At 38.1% G+C, this 20,449-nt stretch overlaps 1 long non-coding RNA gene across 1 annotated transcript in view; it reads left to right on the forward strand.

The window, feature by feature from the left end:
- Positions 1–570: 570 nt before the first annotated feature.
- The window catches only part of LOC132671704 (uncharacterized), a 258,767-nt gene continuing 238,888 nt past the window's right edge, over positions 571–20,449 (forward strand). The window contains exon 1 of the long non-coding RNA XR_009607225.2: positions 571–621. This is a non-coding gene — a long non-coding RNA (uncharacterized LOC132671704). The remainder of the gene's footprint in view (positions 622–20,449) is intronic.

A 20,449-nucleotide genomic window follows, 5' to 3' on the forward strand; every position in this document is an offset into this window, starting at 1 on the left:
TGATGCATCATTACTTTGCTGGGGGAAAGGGCCCAGAATAGCCCATCGCTCTGTTCTCCTCCCAGCGTCCAAGAAGAAAAAACGAAACACACCCAGGATTTCGAATTGGAATCAATTAACTAATTTAATCAATCAGGTAATTAGCTCATCCATTCAATAAATGTGGTGTTAATGAAGTAAGGACTGGATAGATAATTTCAGCATGTAAATTTTGTAAGCATCCCCAACAAGTAACCTATTCTTAAGACAGGCCCATGCTTTACTGTCCGCGTCCACGGTCAAGGACCTCCAAAAGAGGTAATTAAAAAATAATACCTGCTTAGAAAACTTACACTCTTTCTTGTTCATGTTATAAATATAACAAATTCCCTGTTTGGTGTTTCAACCCCCTTCACTTCTCTCTTAATTTTTCATTACTCTCAAGTGGAATCATCACTTCAATTAAATATGCTTCGTGACTTGTTCACTCAACTTTCAGGCCAGTCTGATTGCACCTGGCGCCCTCTGGCCACTTCCAGGCCCCTGGTTCCTCCACGCCCAGCGGGCCTTCGGGCTCCGCTTTGCTTCCGCTTCCGCTTGCAGTGAGTGATGCCTGCCGGTCCTCCTTCTTCCCGCGTTGAAGTAAGTGATGTTTACCTGGTAGATAGTGCTCTGGGGTCTGGGGCTACTGTATTAAAGAAGACAGGGCCTATGCCCTTGGGAATTTGGTCTGCGCTTCCGAAATTCTGGCTGTCTTGTTCCTCCACTTGAGGTCTTTCATGATCCCCTCCCAGCACTGGACGACTGCGTGGCAGAAGTCATTTTTTTGTTTGTATCCAGCGTGGAAAAGCATGATTGGTAAATAAGTGCTTTATAAATGTGCGGTGAATGAATGATTCGGTCCAGTCCAGCCACTCCCTGAGATTGTGTATAAAGCTGTACTGATAATAACTTACATTTATTTGGAGGTTTCAGATTGTAAAATGCTTTCACATACCTTACCTCATTTGATCCTCATTATTTTTCTAATGAAGTAAATGAAGCTGTTAGAAGCACGCAGATGAATAAACAGGGGAGCTCAGCACCAGGCTCCCACAGCTATTGTGCAAGGAAGGGGAGGCCTTGGAACACTGCTCTTTCCACCACATCACATGTCTTATTTGTGTAACGTCTTTAGTATTGGTTGTTTCTTTCCCTCGGACCCGTGGCTCTCATGTTTTATTCATCAGAGTTAGAGTTACCTGGAAAGCTTGTTAAAACAGATTTTGGACTCGAACCCTAGTAGGGTCCTGATACAGTAGGTCTGGAGTAAGGCCCAATAATTTGCATTTTTAACAAGTTGCCCGTTATCTTCACACTGTGAGGATGACCATCTTACAGTCATAAAAGTCTTGAAGAGCAAACATGGTTTTCTAGCTCCTCAGTCGTTCGGTTATCCTTGTTCGGTTATCGTCACACAATTGCTTTGTTGTGTCATTTTAACAACTAACTCACTGTCGGGGAGTTCTTTTTTCATTCTGGAATCAAGTTTTATGCAGTTGAAATAGATTTCACTTGTTTTATGGCAAAGATTCAGAACAGCTGTGTGGGCTCTTCTTATACTTATTTAGCAAGTGTTTCTCAACTTGTTTTTCAACAAGTGTGGTCCAACAACCACATGCAATAGCATCATCAGGGTGCTTAATAGAAATACTCATTTCTGGGGCCCAGCTTTGAACCACGAAGTCAGGCTCCGTGGGGTTGGGGCCTAGTAATAAGCCTGTTAACAAGTGCCTGAGGTGAGTCAATTATATACCAGAGTTCCAAACCTCTGCACTAAAACCATTTTAAGATTCTTTTTTCACTTGTATCTCCTCCTAGATGAAAAACTCAAGCTTCTTTAAGTTTCCCTCCTAAAGTTAATTTTCCAGATTTTCTCTGAACCCTCTCCAACTTGTTTGAGTAGCAGGGGATGAATTTTTGGGCATGTTTTCAAAGAGTTCTGCATGCCGTTTCCATGTGTGGGTTTCTGCCCAGTATTTACAGAGAAGTTTTTAAATAGGCAGTAAAGTTTTGGAAAGTGACTACTGAAGATGTGAAATGGACTAAGCAAGGAAAATTTAAAAAGTTGCCTTAACTTTCTTTCACATAAGATGCCTTTGAATTTTATATTTAATCTTCAGCCTGAAACTTGGTTTTCCATAATTATTATCTTGAATGAACCTGACTCTGCAAACACTACTTAAAAATATTTTATATATTTTAGGTCTCAAAGTCCTCCAGATCCTCTTCACTGACTATGGTTCATGAATTTTCATTGGGGAAATAACATTGTTTCAGGGAATATTTTTTTATTTTGGAGTAAATCCTTAGCACTACATCTATGAGTTTGTTTTGTTTTTCCAAGTTAGTGTTTTCAAGATAGTGGGAATTGCCTTTTTGGTTTAGGAAACTGTTTCTTTCAAGGGTCCTGGGAATTCTGGAGTGACTAGAGTGGCAGATCTGTAATTGGTCTGGAGTAGCTGATCTGCACAATTGCTTCACAGGCCTTGAAAGTAACATTTTTTTGGCTCGTGTCAACAATAGATGTCAGCTTATTCTCAGCACACCCAGGAGTTCATAAGATTTAGTAGAAGGGTGGGAAGCTCTCATATCATCTCTAACCCTGACCCTCGTGTCACCCTCTTCCACATTTGAAGATGCTCGTGATTACATTGGACCCACCTGGATAATCCAGGCTAATCACCCTATCTTAAGGTCAGCTGATCAGTTCATTCTTTTTGCAAACAGAATTACCCTTTACCTTGTAAGGTAACATCTTCACAGGTTTCAGGTATTAGGATGTGGACATCTTTAGAGGACTATTATTCTGCCTACTATAGATTCCATTTTTAGAAATGGCTAATAATGATAATTTAAATTCTCAAATTTAGGAGAGGACAGTAATAACAACATCACCTGGGAACTTCTTAAATATGCAAATATCAGGTTCTACCCTAGATGTACTGGGTCTGAAACTCAAGGACTGGGGCTTGGCTGTCTGTCTTTTAATGAGCCCTCTGGTTGGTTCTGATGGACACTAATGTTTAAGAATCACTGTTTTAAGTAATATAAGGAACCTGAATAAAAATTCAGGCTAATTCTCTATTTTGGCTTAAGACTGTCAGTTGATAAAGAACTATACATTTTACTTAGAATTGAAGATTCCAGAAACCTAAAGGGTTCTAGAGGTGCCGTGGAACCTCTGAGGATGCACACACACCAAGCAATACATGACAGTTCGATCTTCTCAATCCCACATTGACCTAAGCAGCTTGATTTGTATTATTATTATTAAGTTTGGCAGGGGTGGCGAGGTTGGATAACATTTCTATTGGAGAGAGTTACCACTGGTAAATTTTTTTTCTGGAAATGACTATATGTGTTGGATATTATTTACGACTTTATGAATTAGGTCTAGCAGAAGTATCCCACATTCTTGCTGTTGACTTTTGCTGCAGGTTTAGCTCAGAGAAAATGCAGAGCAACCTAGAACCTTGTAGCATGTTTAGATAAGAAAAAATAACCAAGACTGTCCATTCACCTTTAAAACCAACAAAAAACTTTGTCTTTAGTTTATCTCATGCAAACAGAGCCTCTGAGGCAGTGATGGACTTCCCCAAAGTCCCATAACTAGAAAGTGGAGTTAATATGACATTATACAGCCTATGGAGGAGTCATCAGCTTATTTGTGGCAGATGATGGTATCTGCATGGAAAGTTGGCCACTAAAAAACACCAAAAAACAAAACAAACCATAAAAACAACCAAAAATTAAAGGCTTGTCCAGTTGCTGTTTGTCTAAAGCTGACATCTGAGAAGAACTTTCCCAGGGACAGGCAGCACCTGGAATTACCAAGTGTAAATATAATAGGAAGAAATAAGCATGAAAGGAGCTTGAAAAATCCATGGTTTGAGAGTGTGCTTCTTACAGCTTTGTGGGAGGACCTAGTTTTTTCTTTAACATGCAGAAGTCTTCAGAGTTAAAGCAGCAAGGGGACCTGTCTAGGCCTCCTGCCCTTCTCAGATTTCTTCCCTTCTTCCATGATCTTTCTTGTTCACTCCATATCTGCAAAGTGACCATCCTGAATCTGGTTTTCCTGTTATTTTAAGACCTTTTGGATTTACATAAAGTTTTCAAAGTATTTTCCAATAAAGCACTCAACATTTAAAAATATTAATTAAAACATGTGACAGGCACTCTTATAAATCCTGCTGTTACAAGGCTGAGCCAAATCGACAGAATTTCAGGTCTCACTGAGTTTAAATAAGGCCACATATTTCCATGTCTTCCACTGCTGGATTACGCCAATGCTTTTGTTGTCATTGTTGTTGCCTTCCACTAGTCCAGTTGCTCTAACCACTTTATAATGTTACCTATTGCTTTCACATTTATCTCTGATGTGCACAGATTTTGAAAGCTAACTTTATAATGGTCTGAAATCATATGCTATTTTAGGAAGGATTATTTAGATTATATTTCCAACTGCCTTCAGGCTGTTTCCATTTTTATATGGGCGGCTTCCTCTGTTTTCTGAATCTAGTTAGGCTTGAGAGGCATCATGAAATAGGTCAGATGAACTTGGATTTGGATCTTAGTGTTGCCCCTCCTTCTCTATAGATAGATGTAGAATATATGTATGTATAAACTTGGGAATTGCGATGTAATATTTCTAAGCCTCAGTTTTCTCAGTTAAAATGGATTGTATAATTACCACATGAGGTGGTTGGGAAGATTAAAGTATGTATATGATGATGTATATGTATAGCTACACATATGGAGAGATATTTAAAACCATGACTCACACATAATGGGTGCTCCATAAGTATGACTCCACATCCCCACCTCTTCCTTGTCAATTATTCTTATGAAATATGAACTCTTGGTTTTCTCCTCAGCCCCATCACTGTAAGTCGTGTGTGAAGATCCCTACATTTGTCTGGTATTGCTTTGTTGGCCCCAACCCTTGACTTGTAATCTTTCTACAGGGTTGATTTCAGCGTGTTAATTCCCACTCATAGGTGTTTGTTGTATACTTCTTTCCCCTTGCAGTACTCTGTCTGGATTTATTCTTGCTTTACATCTATGTTACCTTGACAGTACTACCTCCATCATCTGCCTTGCAAAATCTGTTCACGCTGGTGCTACTTGTTGCTTTTCTTTCCTTAGATGCACCGTGCTCAATTTTACCTCTGAGTCTTTGCTTATGCTGCGGTAGGATTGTAAATTGTACTGGAGGCAACCTTAACGTCTAAGCATTTTCTCTCAAAATTCACTAATATGCTGCCTATGCTTAATATGACTTATAGGGTCTCTTTGGTTGTAAGCTACAGAAATCAAATGAGCTTAGGCCAAAAAAGTACATTATTATGGAATCCAAGTACAGTTTGTATAACTAAACTGTGGGAGGACAGGGATTCAGCAGAATGCTTCGAACAGCTGGAACCAGAGGCTAGATGTGCTTCAGGACTTACGCCATCTCCTCACTGGTTCTCTCACCCTCTGGTTTCATACTGTCACTGCAGGCTTGGTTCTTTCACATCTTTGGCCCTCCAAAAAGCCTCCATCAAAGGCTCCTCCAAAGAGGGGAGACTGACTTTTTTCAAAGGACTCTGATTGGTCTGGCTAAGGTCAGGTGCCATTTCCTGTACTGTTTAACTTTGTCGTGGGAACATGGTGTAGAAGTATGCAACTTCCTGTTGTAGTTGTGTGCTAGTGTGTGTGTGGGGGTGAAGTGGGGGGAGGGGTATGGCTGGGAGCTATTCCCAGGTGAAGAGAAGGAAGAATGCTAGATGTCAAAACCATAGGTGTGTTATTAACAAAATCTTTGGATGTTTGGGGGTGAATTTGTTGTGCTCTTTTGAATTTGTCATTCTCGAAGGTAGCACCATCTTTATACAACAGCTCCTTTGATATTAATGAGAGAGATGTTATATTGATCTTGATGGTTCACTGGCATGCCTAAAGAGACATTTATTATATGATTATAATTCTACTTGCAAGGGCTTTATGTGAGTGAACTTGGGAATATAATTAATTATTATGTTCTGGATGTAACCACCAGACATTTAGATAATATTCATAATTGTGTCACACGGTTTCAGCTTAAGGTTTCACCTGTTTGAACATAAACTTGTTCTTCAACAAAGTAACTTATGAAATCATCTTCTATATTGACCACTGATTATACATAGCTGCTGCTGAGCACCGGATAGCCTACCAATAATACTCCCTGACAGTATTTTCATATCTTGATCAGCCTTTATTTTAGATGGTCTTTTGGTACATTGAATATTACAAAGAACAAGAATAGTTATTACAGAACAAATCAAATCTTTATTCTGTAAAATAGAATCACATTCTTTTGGTAAAGGAAGTTGTTTCTAGTCATATACTGAAGTTCTACTTAGCTTTGCAGTACCTTTTCATCTTAATGAGACTCTCGAAATTTAAGAAAATCTTGATTAAATTTGTATCTATTGAAATTAAAAAGGAAACAAAAGAAATATCAGCATCTGAATCAGACTTCAGGTTTCTAATGACCCTATGCGTTTTTCTTTCTCTAAATTTAATAACTGAAATGAAATGTTAGTACTTAACAGTCGGACTCCTCTATGATTTTGGTTATCTTACTAAATAAGCTGCTGACACAGCATGGGAGCTTGTGAAGGATAAAAAAAGATCGTCTCTGGTCTGAGCTAAGACACCCTCTCCTACTGCTTTGCCTTACATATGCCTGTGTGGGGCTAAACATCTGGTAGACCACTTATTATTTGTGAATGAGGGCAATTATCCCTGGCACAGGTGTGTTATCCTCTGCAAGATCTTATTTCATTCTAATATAGACATGTCTACAAATAATTTATGAGATACACTTATTTTATAGTCATTTTTCCCATGGAGAATAATTGCTAAGCTGTTTTTCACTTTTTCTTCTTTCTTTCCTAAAGTTTTGGGCTGCAACATCTTTTATCAAAGATGAAAATTGTAGAATATTTGGTGAATATAAGTACTAAATAAGACACTGGTCTTTCTCTGTAAATCTTAGAGAAGACACTATAATTTCCCCGAATCTGTTTCAAGACCACATCACCCTGTAGTCCATGGGTTCTTGGCAGTAGCCCTTGGTAGCACTTTCCTTCAGTTTTTGGCCACACTATGTGTCTTTTTTGATGTCACCAGTGGATATGGAAGTCTAGTGCTCAGCATCATGTTCATTCACTTCTTTGTGAGCTTCCCTCATGTTTTGTTCTTTGATGCATAGCTTGATTCTGTGGACACTTGCCTGAAAATTAAGGAACTCCTAATTCTTTGAAAATCAAAAAGTATCATTTGCATTTTGCAAGTTTGCAAATAATTAATATAGTCATTAACAGACATGGCAGGACTTTAGACTCATTCCCTAACAGGCAGCATTCTTTTTCAAGTCCATTCTACATTATTTGAAAATGGAAACAATGGAATCTTTCCTCTCTACAGGGTCTGTGTTGTTCCATATAGAGTATCTTTGATGGATATTTACACATTGAGATGTTTATAACATGAAAAAGAAATTATGGGTCAAAAGCAGTGCTTAGTAGGCAGATTATTTTAGATAAATCATTTAACCTCATTGAATTCAGCAAACTGGTTAAGCATATGGACTCTAGAAACACAGACCTGGGTTTGAGTACTGGCTTTGTCCCATTACTCACTATATGACTTACCTTAAACTTCAGTTTTCTAAATATAAAATGGGGATAAAAATCATGTTAACATAAGATAAATTTGTCTAGAATGTTTAGCTCAATGCTTTATAAGGCATTAAATTATTATCAAGTGCTCACTGCATATTAATCATTACATTGGTAAGTATGAAATGAAAATAATACCTGCCTTGCCTATCTCAGAGGTTATTAAAAGTACCAAGTGGTGACATATGTATAAAGCACTACTACATAATAAGAGGCTTTTTTAAAAAATGTTTTGTAAGCTGTAACTACACTGTGTAAAAGAATCCTTGCTTTTAGCAGTGCCAAAATTTTGGACATTCTTGTTCACTATTGTATCCGTAGCACTTAGCATGGTATCAGACACAAGGTAGGAGTTCCAGAAGTTCTTGTTGAATGAAGTAATTGTGTTGCTTATTTTACCACTTAAAAAAATAATTTTTTTTAATGTTTATTTCTGAGAGAGAGAGAGAGAGAGAGAGCGCATGCCAGAGCAGGAGCGGGGAAGGGGCAGAGAGAGAGGGAGACACAGAATCCAAAGCAGGCTCCAGGCTCTGAGCTATCAGCACAGAGCCCCACTGGGGGCTTGAACTCACAAACCACAAGATCGTGACCTGACCTGAAGTCAGATGCTTAACTGACTGAGCCACCCAGGTGCCCCTATCACTTTTGAAAGCATAAAACAAATTCTAATCCTTTCTTTTACCAGTGAGGTTTTTAAATTTCCTTGGTTGGAAATCACTGGAAAAAAATTAAGATTAAATTCTCGGTTTTCCTCTTTTGAAGGTGTGGAGAAGGAGTCAACCCAAATATAATGAAGTATCCTTAAAGGTGAAATAAAAGCAAATTAAAAGGTATCCTCACCTTTAATTTCTGCAGTCTTTCAGTTGGTATGGAGTGGATTTGACTAGCAACAGAATAAAAGTGGAAAGTCTGCTGGGCTGATAATCAGAACTGGAGATCAGCTGAGTCAGGGTTAGCAGTTAGGTGGCTTTGTGTTCACTGAGAAAAAAGATAACTGATTTTAAAGGCTACTCCTTATCTTGCTTTCACTTTTCCCTCAAAAGAGAGAAGTAGAGCACTAAAAGAAAAGTTTTCACACAATCAAAAGAAAGGAGGTGGAGGGGAAAGAGAGGAACCATTTCTTAATGGCCAAAAAATAATACAATCTTTGTTGCAATGAATGTAGTTTAAATGTGTTGTGTATGTAGTTTCTTATGGACCTGAAATATTCTTCCAAAAAATTTGTTCACCCATCCTCTCCATAACTTTTTTCCCTGCCAAACTATACTTGTGTCTCCTATCGAGGGCTGAGTGGAGAGTGACGCAGGATCATTTTTGGTTTTGGTTCCAAATAGTGTTTCTGTTTGTGAATGAAGAGATCATTGGAACCCTAGAGCTTGTCTGATTTAGATTAAATATCAATATTGATTAAGTAATCTAGTAGTTCTCAACCTGAGTTGAGCATCCTGTTTACTAGAGAAACTTCTTAAAACTACAGAAAGGATCCTCTTCAAGACCCCTTTATTCAGGAAACTGGGGAGTTAAGGGTGAAAGAGGCTGGGGGCTTGCATTTTGAAGACATTCTAACACAGGTGACTCTGATCATGGCCACCACTGACCTGGTTCAATGTAGCTATTTTTACAAATGAGGAATTTTGAACCAAGAGAAGGGAAGTGATTTCTTTAAGTGTATGCTAGCCACCTATTGAAGAGTTCCCAATGCTTTAAGAAAAGGGTTCGGAAAATGCACAGCCCAGAGGTGTGTATTTATTAGGGCAATTGAAGAGATTCTGTACCTGAGCAAAGGCTAGAGTCCCTAACAGATAATGAGTAAATCTTTAGTACTGAACTTTTTCTTTTCCTCACTCAGATCTCCCAGCCATTTGCTCCCAAATAGCATGTGACAGCATTGCTGGAATTGGTAGGAGCTCAAGCATAGTGAAAAAGAAATTAATGCCTCACCTGCTGGAAACAAATGCAAGAAATGGTGAGACTTTCATGTCTCCTTATGTAACCTGTGTTCTTATTAGTTGGGGCTTTGAGTGTAAACCTAAATATTAGTTATCTTTCTCCCATTAATTATTGTCACACAGATTTAAAGGGTCAGAGACTTGGAAGTTAATGCCTCATTCAGTGTGGGAAAAGTAACACTATGCACTTTGGCTGCTGTTTTTCTTTCTGGCTGACTGCAGACCAATTGTGTCTGCCCTATCTCAGCTGGCTGGAAAGATGCTAATTTGCATAGGATGGCAATTTTCATGGTGGGAAGGGGCAGCTTCAAACTCACTCTTGGTTTCAGGTGAGACTGTGGATCTCAGAACTTATGCCCAGTGTATCCATCATGTTTTGTACCAATTCTTTTTCTGTATAAAAGATAATCTTTGTGTGTTTCCTCACTATGACCATATTGGATTTCTCTTGTGGCAAGCAGTTTTCTTTCCTGCAAACTAAAGAAAGTCCAAAGCTTCTTGTATTGTTTTGTTCAGAGGCAAGTGATGAAGCATGGGGTTGGGAGTCTTAAAAAAAAAAAACAAAAACAAAAGCAAAAATTGAGGTTCAGGTCTTAGCTAGCTGTGAGGCTTGAGCATGTTGATTAAGTTTTCAGAGTCTTAGATTCATCATAAAATAAGAATAATAGTAGATACTTGGCTTATCACATAGATTAAATGAGGAATTTGAAGGTGAAATGGTAAAGCAAGCAATTACAATTTGTTGTAATAAAAAAAAAACAACTACATTCACTTTTGATCATTTCCAACATTGATTGTGATTCTCAGTGGGAAATGAATTCTGCCATTGGACTCCTTGAGGAAATGGTACTTCTTCTATGGAACCTTTATTAAAAATCGTGTCCCAGGTGAAGAATACACTTAAAAGAAAGTGAGGAGCCGGTTCTTAACAGGTGGTGAGATCTTATAAAGACACCACCAAGCACGTGGACAGATCAGCGGGAAAGCATCATCTGGCAGTCAGAGAAGGAACAGTGGCTGGATATACTCACCTGGCAGTGGACAGGTGGAGAGGCAGCAGGAGAGCAACACCATTGGCTCCAATACTTGACATTAATCACATTCCTATGGAAATGCTGCAATTTTTACAGCATACTCATAGAAGGAAACTGTCAAATTCTATTGGATGTTTACTTACACTTTATTTAAGGATCAAACAAATAAGTTAAACCACCAAACGATTTTATCCTAGTAACATCCTGAAACAGAATGGAGAAATAATAAGTTTATCATAGTGACCAAACCTTGAGAATTCTATAATGGTTTGAGGGCATGGCCTCTCTTTTGTGGTAAGAAATTTTTTTGCAGGAAAAATGCTGGCTAGTATACAGCCTGTTTCTTAAAATGTAACGCTTACCCTCAGACAGCAATTTAATTTTCTCTGGGGTCACTGGGAGGGTGTTGATTCTAGCAAAAGGATTTTACTTCTTTGCCTGTTGAGGGAGCAGAGTGGCAGGCATGAATAGAGTGACAGAATAATTTGCTCAGGCAATGCAACTCGATGGCTTGCTTCTAAACCCTTTGGTTCACACCACAGAGGTTATCCACAGAGGGAAGGTTGATTCTCTTGAAGACTGTGGAGGTTGGCTGGATAAATATTTAGTAAGAATTTATTAATGAATAGTATTTCTATTGCCTGCTTCTTAATGTGCCCATTATCTTCAGGCTTCTGTTGCAATACTCATAATTTGTTGTTCATGAATGACAAGTCTTAAGCAGGTGGTTCCAGGTTGGCTTCGCAGTTGAACATCATCATCAAAGATCTGGGCTCCTATAATCTTTCTGCTTTGTTATACTAAATACGTTGAAAGTATCTCCCCTCATAGTCTCAGGATGACCTGTTGTAGCTCCAAGCATCATTTTAAAGTAGGGAACAGGGTTAGGAGAAGGGAGGCCTTTCTCTTCCATGTCTTCTATCATGCAAGAAAAGTATTCCCAGGAGTCCCTCAAGGCTACTTTGACTAAATTTCATTGACCAGGATCAGATTACATGTCTGTCTAACCATTCATTGGCAAAGGACAATGGGATTTTCATGATTACCTTACATGGTTTCGATTCATATTGGGGTTAGGGAAATTCTGTCTCCCACAACAAAACTGGGGTTTTGTTTAAAAGGAACAAGTAGCAAATAGCTATGATTAGTGTCTGCCACATTCTTTAATGGCAGAACATGTATCATATTATGATAGCTCTCTTGAAGCATCTAGAATAATGCTTGATACATGGAAAAGACTCAAGAAATTCTTAAATAAATGGTAAATGCATGATTCTAGAGAGCCAATCAATAACAAAGAGTTGGGTCCGATAATAGATTGCATTTATTGGGCAACTAACATATTCCAGGTAATGTATATTATTTCTCATTTTTACAGCTACTCGGTAAGGTGAGTTTTAAGATCTCCATTTTATTATTGAGAAACTAAGGCAAAGAGAGCTTGAGTAACTAAGGTCATAAGTGTAGAAGGTGGTAACTATGTGTTTCCAAATCCTGCCTTCTTCTATAATACTATAGTGCTTCTCTGTGTTGGGACATGATTTTTGGTTTACCTGGGCTTGCCTTAATTAATAATTCTAATTAGTGCCCTCCAGGCTTAGAGAATCTCTGGTAGATATTGAAGACTTTAGCTTATATCTTCTGACCCATGTCTATAAATGAATCAAACTGAATGGGAATATAGCAGGCAAAAATGAAATGTAGGTAATGTATCAGTTTCTTACAGCTAAATTTGAGACTGTGAAAAACAAGCTACTTAAGTTAGAAGAGAGGATATGTGGAATAAAACTTACTATTTCTGGTCAGTAGTGCTAAAGATAATTTGGATTTGGTAATCTGGGGCTTCACAAGAAAATTACCATCAATTCTTAACCTGGACCACTGCAAGAGCTACATATATTTGGGTCTTTCTCCAAATGGCAGCCTGAGTGATTTTTCTTAAAATTACGTCTTTTGTCATTCATCAGCTTAAAATTTTCAATGGCTTCTTACTGTACTTAGAATTAAGACTAATGTGATACTTGGGGCGCCTGTGTGCCTCAGTCAGTTAAGCGTGGACTTCGGCTCAGGTCATGATCGCACAGTTTGTGAGTTCAAGCCCCACATCGGGCTCTGTGCTGGCAGCTCAGAGACTGGAGCCTGTGTCTCCCTCTCTCTCTGTTCCTTCCCCACTTCTCTTTCTCTCTCTCAAAAATAAACAAACATTAAAAAAAATCTTATGTCTCATTATACTTTAATGTTCTGATGGTCCATTCAAACTAGCCTTCTATCCCTCCATCCTCACCTTGCACCACTCTGCCCTCCAAATGCTTTGGTGTCATTTTACTTCCCACACTGACCAAGTTCCCTCCTACCAAAGACACACTGCTCCTTGACTGGAAAGGTCTTCCTGATGCCAGTTTAACTTATCCTCAGCCTTCAGGGCTCATGTGTCAATTCCCTCATAGTTGTGTCCTGTTGTGTCCACCCCCCCCCCCCAACACATATTTTGTATTCTTTATTTTGTATTCTCTTGAATTCAGTTCCCTTTCCTTTCTAGCAGTTATGTCCACTTTGTGGTTATACTAAATCTGCTGACTGTTGGATTGATGGCTGCCTCTCTTTACAAGGCAGTAAGGTATAGTGGTGAAGAGCATGGATGACAGAGCCAAATGACCTGTGTTCCAAGTGCAGCTCTAAAACTTAACTATGTGACATAGAGCGAACTACTTTCCGTGTCTCAGTTTCCTTAACTGTAAAATGGGGTATGTAATAGTATCCACTTCTCATAGGGTTGTGAGAATCTAATAGGTTAAAACATATGCGAATTACTTGGAACAGTGCCTGACATCTTGCAAGCACTATTTAACATGATCAGCTCGGTGAGAACAGGGACCATGTCTACTGAACTCACCAATGTAATCTTACCATAATCTCACCAGAGAGCACAGTACCTGCATATAGTAAATGCACAGCAAACATTTGTTAGGTGAATAGATGAAGATAGGGTCAACTACTTTAGTACATATATCACTTTGTTTTCCTCACACTTGTAGTCTTTCCATAGGACACAATAAAGAAGACATTGTGTTAGCTAACTTGACAATAAATTATATTAAAAAAAAAAGCTACAACTCGCTTTTGTAGCTTGGAAATGCTAGACCTTAATATCCATCTATGCTATTGGAAAAGTTAATTAAATCTTTAAAGTTTTGTTTTGATACTGAAGGGCACTGTTGTTTGAATCAGGATAGACTTCCAGCTCATGTGGGCAGGGTCTTCTCTGAAGTCCATTATAGCTCTAAAGTAGGGCCCAATTTACTTCTTTATATTTTCAAACTTGCAATTAGATTTGACTGTCTCAGTGAATCTCTTCATTTTCTTTTCTCCTATTGGAGAGTCCCCAAATTTGTACTATGTAATTGGTTGGCCTTCAGAAATTTACTGAATTTCCTGGCAGGACTATTAATAAACAAGGTAGATATTTTCATCATTTTCACTCATTTTATCTTTAGCCTCATTGTTTTTCCTCTATAATGTGGGTGGTCTCTGCCCATAGACCCTTTGAACTCCTGTGTAAAGAAGATAGGCAAACAAATTACATTACTGACCCATCAGTCAGCAGGTGGAAGGGCTTGGGTTATTGGTTCATTGATTCTTTTACTTATGAATTTTATCTGTATGACAAGTAGGAATTCTGAGCTTAAGGTCATGAAGACTATTATAATAGTTGAGATAAGAAAAGCTGTTGATTGAACCTTGATGGGACAAGATTCAGGGAGCAGGTGGTGGGGTAGGAGGGTAGGGTAAGAAAGAAAAGAAGAATGAGACTGAGAAGAAGAGGGCTGATGAGTAAAAGAAAAAAAATAAAAGTAAATCCTTTAGAAACATCCTCTAAAAATGTCAGCCAGTACAGACAAGCTTTTCCCTTACTGGCAATAATGCATCTGAAATGCATTATTTAGAGAAGACAATATTACCAAAGTCAACATGTATGGTGACAACTTGCCTTGTTCCAGAAGAAGAAAAAAAAAAAAACACAACGATGTGGAAGTGCTTCAAGTAAATGAAAATGAATCCAGTTCATAATCAAGTAAAAATGTTACGGGTCCAGAGCCAGAGAATATTCTTATAGTGGGCTTTTTTCAGCACCCTAAATTTAACCAGATGGAATGCTTTTTAAAGCACCACCCTACTCAAACTTTGGAAGTGGAGAATTTGTCTTTTAATGGTAAATTTGCATTCCATCAAGAGATGGAACACATCATCCTCAGCTTACTTATTACCCAGAAATAAATTATAATTTAATTTATCTTACTTTATGGTCTATGATGAATACGTAGATTTTAGAAAATTTATTTCAGACGTGATCCAGTAGAGGTATACAAACAACATGGGTCGAGGCACATTAAAAATGCAAAAACTCCGTTTCTGGTATACTCAAAGCCATGTAACCACAAATTCTTGTTGGTTTTAATATGAATATCCTATTTCACAAACCCAAAATAGTGAGGTTAGAGAGAGAATACTCATATACTGAATATGGAAAAATTAATGCAGCTGGATTATTAGTAAGGGAGGATCTAGTTGCTGAAATGCAAATGGGTCAACAGCAAGTTAATACAATCCAACAGAGAACCATGGGGTCTGTCAAAAATTCTTGATTTGGAAACAGTCCCATATTTTGCTGAAATAGAATCTTGATTTTCTGATAGCTATGACAAGTGGAAGCTGTAGTGGTGGTACAATGGGCTCTGCTTTTATCAGTCAGCAGGTTGACTTAGATGTCTGTTGGTACTAGGGATAAAGACACAATTTTAACAGTCAACAAGTATTTATTGAATGCCAAAATATATGTCAAGCACTGTGGTAGACCCTGGGAATGTGAGAGGTGGTAGATATAAATGCAACTAAGACATTTGCTTATTCTTATGAAATTAACAAGTTCAGTGAAGAATTCAGACATGAAAGCAGTCATATTGCGATGCAGGCTTTACTTAAAATTTGTACACCATGCAAAGGGGCTCAGTGGAGCTGTTGTTATTCCTGGGGTAAATGAAGGAAAGTCTGTCAGAGAATATTACATTTGAACTGACCCTTTGCAGGTGATTAGGACATTGGGCTTAGCCAAGAAGGAGGAGGCAGAAAGAGCAGTCAGGCAGAAGAGTATTTCCAAAAGCCAGGAGTTTTGATATCTTGCCTAGGAATGACAGGTGAGTAAATGGGGCTGGATCAGAGTGTGTGAAAGGGATAACATCATTACTTTTGAGCCACAGGACAATCCTTGGAGGGGGGTGGTCATTATGATCTCTGATTCAAAGGTAAGGAAGCCAAGGCTTTAAGAGATTAAATAGCATAACTAAAATCACCCAAATCAGTCATTTTTACAGCTTCAGTTTCATGATCTTGGATAGTAGCTTTATAGAAAGAGCACAGTTGAATTTCGGTCAATGGCATTAAAACGCTAATGTGGGAGAACATGCTGTCTTAATAAAAATAATGCTAAATAGGATAAATTCCCAAGTATTTGAGGGTGAGTTATTCATTACATATAAACTTGTCTTCTGCCACCCAGTACATTTTTGCTTGCCCACTTTTGTCAGAAAATGACCTTTCTTGGGGTATGTTGCAATGAGAGACTTCTTTCTGAGATTTCCTTGAGATGTAAGTGGAAGTGGTCCACTTAAACTTAAATCCATTTTCATTGTCATTTGAATGGTTTACTAAATATTGGTGTACTTTAAAAGGAATTTTTGCCTGTGACATGGAAGAAAGAGCCTGAGAAATGGGTAGGGACTCCTGGTCTGGGGCATGAAAGATTTCTCTCAGTTAAGGGAAGAGGTTGAAGGATGGTTTAATGTGTGAAGGAAGGAAAAGACAAAAGTCTTTGGGGCACCTGGGTGGCTCAGTTGGTTAAGCGTCCAACTCTTGATTTCGGCTTAGGTCATGATCTCACAGTTGATGAGTTGAAGCCCAGTGTCAGGCTCCATGCTGACAGTGCCAGGCCTGCTTGGGATTCACATGCACTCTCTTTCTCTCGAAATAAATAAATAAACTTAAAAAACTAAAAAAAAGAGACAGAAATCTTGGATTTATCATTTAGGAAATGGAGTCAGAAGACAAAGCCCAGAGAAAGAAATAAAGTCAAAGGAATATGAATTATAATGAAGTCTTAATGGGGTCAGGGTAGGAGAGGAAAAAGTCAAAAGGGAAAAAGTATTTGGAGGATATAGGTCTTACCATGTGGTTATTACAGAAAGAAATCTGTATGGGAAAAGTTGATGGCCTGTGCAAAAGGAAAAGAAAAAAATTAGACTTCATTTTTGGGATAGGCCACATTAGATTCAGAGTTGTTGGCCCTTGGACATCAACATGATAGTACAATTGTGTTCTGCTGTGATGAGATCTTCAAATGTAGAGTACAGAAAATTTAAAGAACTTATATTACATATCAAAAAATTAAGCATTTGGGCACCTGGTTGGCTCAGTTGGTTAAGTGTCCAGCTCTTGATTTTTGGCTCAGGTCATGATCTCACAGTTGTAAAACTGAGCCCTACATCGGGCTTCACACTGGGCATGGAGCCTGCTTAAGGTTCTCTCTCCCTCTCCCTATGCCCTCCTCTGCTGGTGCTTTGTCAAAAAAAAAAAAAAAAAAAAAAAGAAAGAAAACAAAAGAAAAGAAAAAAAAATTAAGCATTCTAAGGTTGGGTTGACAAATTTTTAAGATTATCTTCTGTTTTGAATTATTGCATTTGCTTCTATTTATATTGATATTTGATAGTTGATTTTGCAATAAATTCCTCTATTGGACAATGCATTACTTAATCCCCCCCACCACAACACACACACATTTTATATATATATATATATTTACATACATATACATAGGTATATATATAAATATGTATCTGTATATATGTATGTGTGTGTGTGTATATATATATATATGTATATATGTATGTATATATATAGTAAGTATATATTGCTATACTTACAATATCTACAAATCAAATAAGATAGAAATAATTTACTAATAAGGTACACATTTAATACACCATTATAATACACTATCTCAAGAATTCTCTCCTTTCAAGTTCCCATTTGACATACTGCATAATCACTAAAAATAAGACCAATAAAACAAGAGAGAAAAAATTAAAAGTTATTTTAGAAGATAAATTCTTGCTATGTTTCTGGAATATTTCACTAAGCTTGTCACTAGCAAGACATGCATTAATTATGTACCTACACATAGAAAAAAATGGAAACAGTGAACTTTTAAGATTCATTTTTATATAATCTTCAGTTATACTACCTTAAATCATAATGCCCTTCACTTGAGTCATTGTATTACTTAATTGCTATTAGCAATTAAACTAGAAGAGAGAAAAATTAAAATTACTTTAGTTGAGAGACAAAACCTCTTCCTGTGGCACTGGATTTTTTGGAAGTAGACTCATTGGAAGGTGGGGTCAATTCAAAGGGTAATCTATAATATGTTTTGAGATTGTGTGGTAGAGGACCAAATCCAGTAGATGCTGTGGAGACCTTTCTTGTTGTTGGAGAATGTGCTAGACCAGAGAAGTACCTTGGTGGAGATGATTTCTGAGCACTTCCTCCTCTGTTTTCTCTTCTCAGAAACTGCCCCCTGGGATTCCTGTGGTGGGAGCTTAGGGTCAGAGGTTGTGTGCATGTGGGGAGTAGCAGAGAGGGGGTTGAATCTGCAGATATTCCCTAGTATCTACCGGTTTGAGGAAGACTAGGAGAAGCTTTGTCTTCAGGAGCAATTGGGGCATCAGAGCAGAGAGGGTCAAATGGAGGGATCCTGCTCCTGTTTTCCTGACCCTGGAAAGGCAGTACCTGCTCCAAACCTGGCACTGAACCTGAATTCCATCATAGCCTGATTTTCCTCCTTCCTCGGGGACCCAGTTGACCAGAGGATTCCCTGGTAGTCCTCACCAGCAAAATGCCCCACTTGGGATATCAGACATATTAAGGATACTTTTTGAAGCATTTACGTTCTTTTTCAATAATTTTTTGTCTCATGCGTGCCTTTTCTAAGTTAACACGTTTCTCTCAGGCAGCAAAGCTGGGTTTGATAATAGTGATTCTTTTGAATTTTTCTCAAAGAATTTTGAGTTTTATAGGTGTCCAGCTCTTTACATGAATGGCTGATCTCTTCATCTTTGAAAAGATTCCCTTTTATTTTTCCATGGTAAATTATTTCTAAATTGGGTACTTAGTGAAAATTCATTTCCTCAGTGCTGTTCAGGAAGGAATTGGAATTTCTGCTCTCTTTCTGACTGTGGCTAGTCTTTCTTGGTTTGACTTTGAGTATCATTAACTGCATCGATTATTTTATTTTATTCAATTAAAGTACATTTAGCTTCAATTATCTTCCAAAGTTCTTAAATAAGAATTTAACTCTACTGTATCAGTTTCTTCACACTCCTTTGCATTGGTCTTATAAGTGATCCCCATTTTCTCTTGAATCCATTATATGCATTGATAACTTCTCACTAAGAACAGCAACTGCCTCCAAGAACAGCAACCTGATCTCCCACTCCAAAATGTCCATTCCAAGGCTTGATCAGATTTTCTTTACCACTTTGATTTTTCTCAATGTCACTTCAGACTTTCCTAATATTTTTTCTTTTTGATAAGTTTTTTGCTCTTGTTTTCCAGAGCAGCTTTGTGTTTGTTTTCCTTAAGATGAGAGTGTTCATTGGGTCGGTCACCTGGGTGGCTCAGTCGGTTAAGTGTCTGACTTCGGCTCAGGTCATGATCTCACAGTTTGCAGGTTCGAGCCCCCCATTGGGCTCTGTGCTGATGGTTCAGGCCTAAAGCCTGCTTTGGTTTCTGTGTCTCCCTCTCTCTCTGCCCCTCCCCTGCTGACACTCACACGTGCTCAATCTCTCTCTCTCTCTCTCTCTCTCTCTCTCTCTCTCAAAAATAAGCATTAAAACAAAACAAAACAAAAGATGAGAATGTTCATCTAAAGCATCTTAGTGTGGGGCACGTGGGTGGCTCAGTTGGTTAAATGTCTGACTTTGGCTCAGGTCATGATCTCACGGTTTGTGAGTTCAAGCCCCACGTTGGGCTCAGTGCTGACAGCTCAGAGCCTGGAGCCTGTTTTGGATTCTCTATCTCCTTCTCTCTCTCTCTGCCCCTCCCCAGCTCATGCTCTGTCTGTCTCTCTCTCAAAAACAAATAAACATTAAAAAAAAAAAAATAAAGCATCTTAGTGCTGTTTGAAGTTGTTCTTCATTCTCATGATGTATTTTGAAGGCAGTTTTTGTTGTAGCTACTTGAAATTTAATGTGTTTTGCTGCATCTTCTAAATTCTGAATCTTTCTTGTAATATCATCCATTAGATTAACTTGTTATAAATATATAGATTTAATCTCTGAAAAGTCTGTTAAGCCCAAGTAAAAATTTGGGACTTCCCAAGTTTTTAATAATATCTTCCAGGTAATGTATGAATGATAATTTGTTCTCAAGTCTGACTGGCATAAAAGTGGATTTAAGGTCTTTAATTTTTTTTTTTAATCAGGCTGTTTTTCCACTAGAAAGACAGTATTGAGTAGCTGTTTTTTTCTACTTAAGTAATTTTTTAGCAGGAATAATAATAAAACAGCTATGACATATATATCCCAGTGTTTTTGATAGCAATCTATGGGTACCTGGTCATGGGCTGTGATCCCCTAAAAGTGCTGCTGCCACCAGGCACTGCATCTCCAGGATCATTGCAACACAA

Source organism: Panthera onca, chromosome C1 (assembly GCF_046562875.1).
Source record: "Panthera onca isolate mPanOnc1 chromosome C1, mPanOnc1 haplotype 2, whole genome shotgun sequence".
Taxonomy (NCBI): domain Eukaryota; kingdom Metazoa; phylum Chordata; class Mammalia; order Carnivora; family Felidae; genus Panthera; species Panthera onca.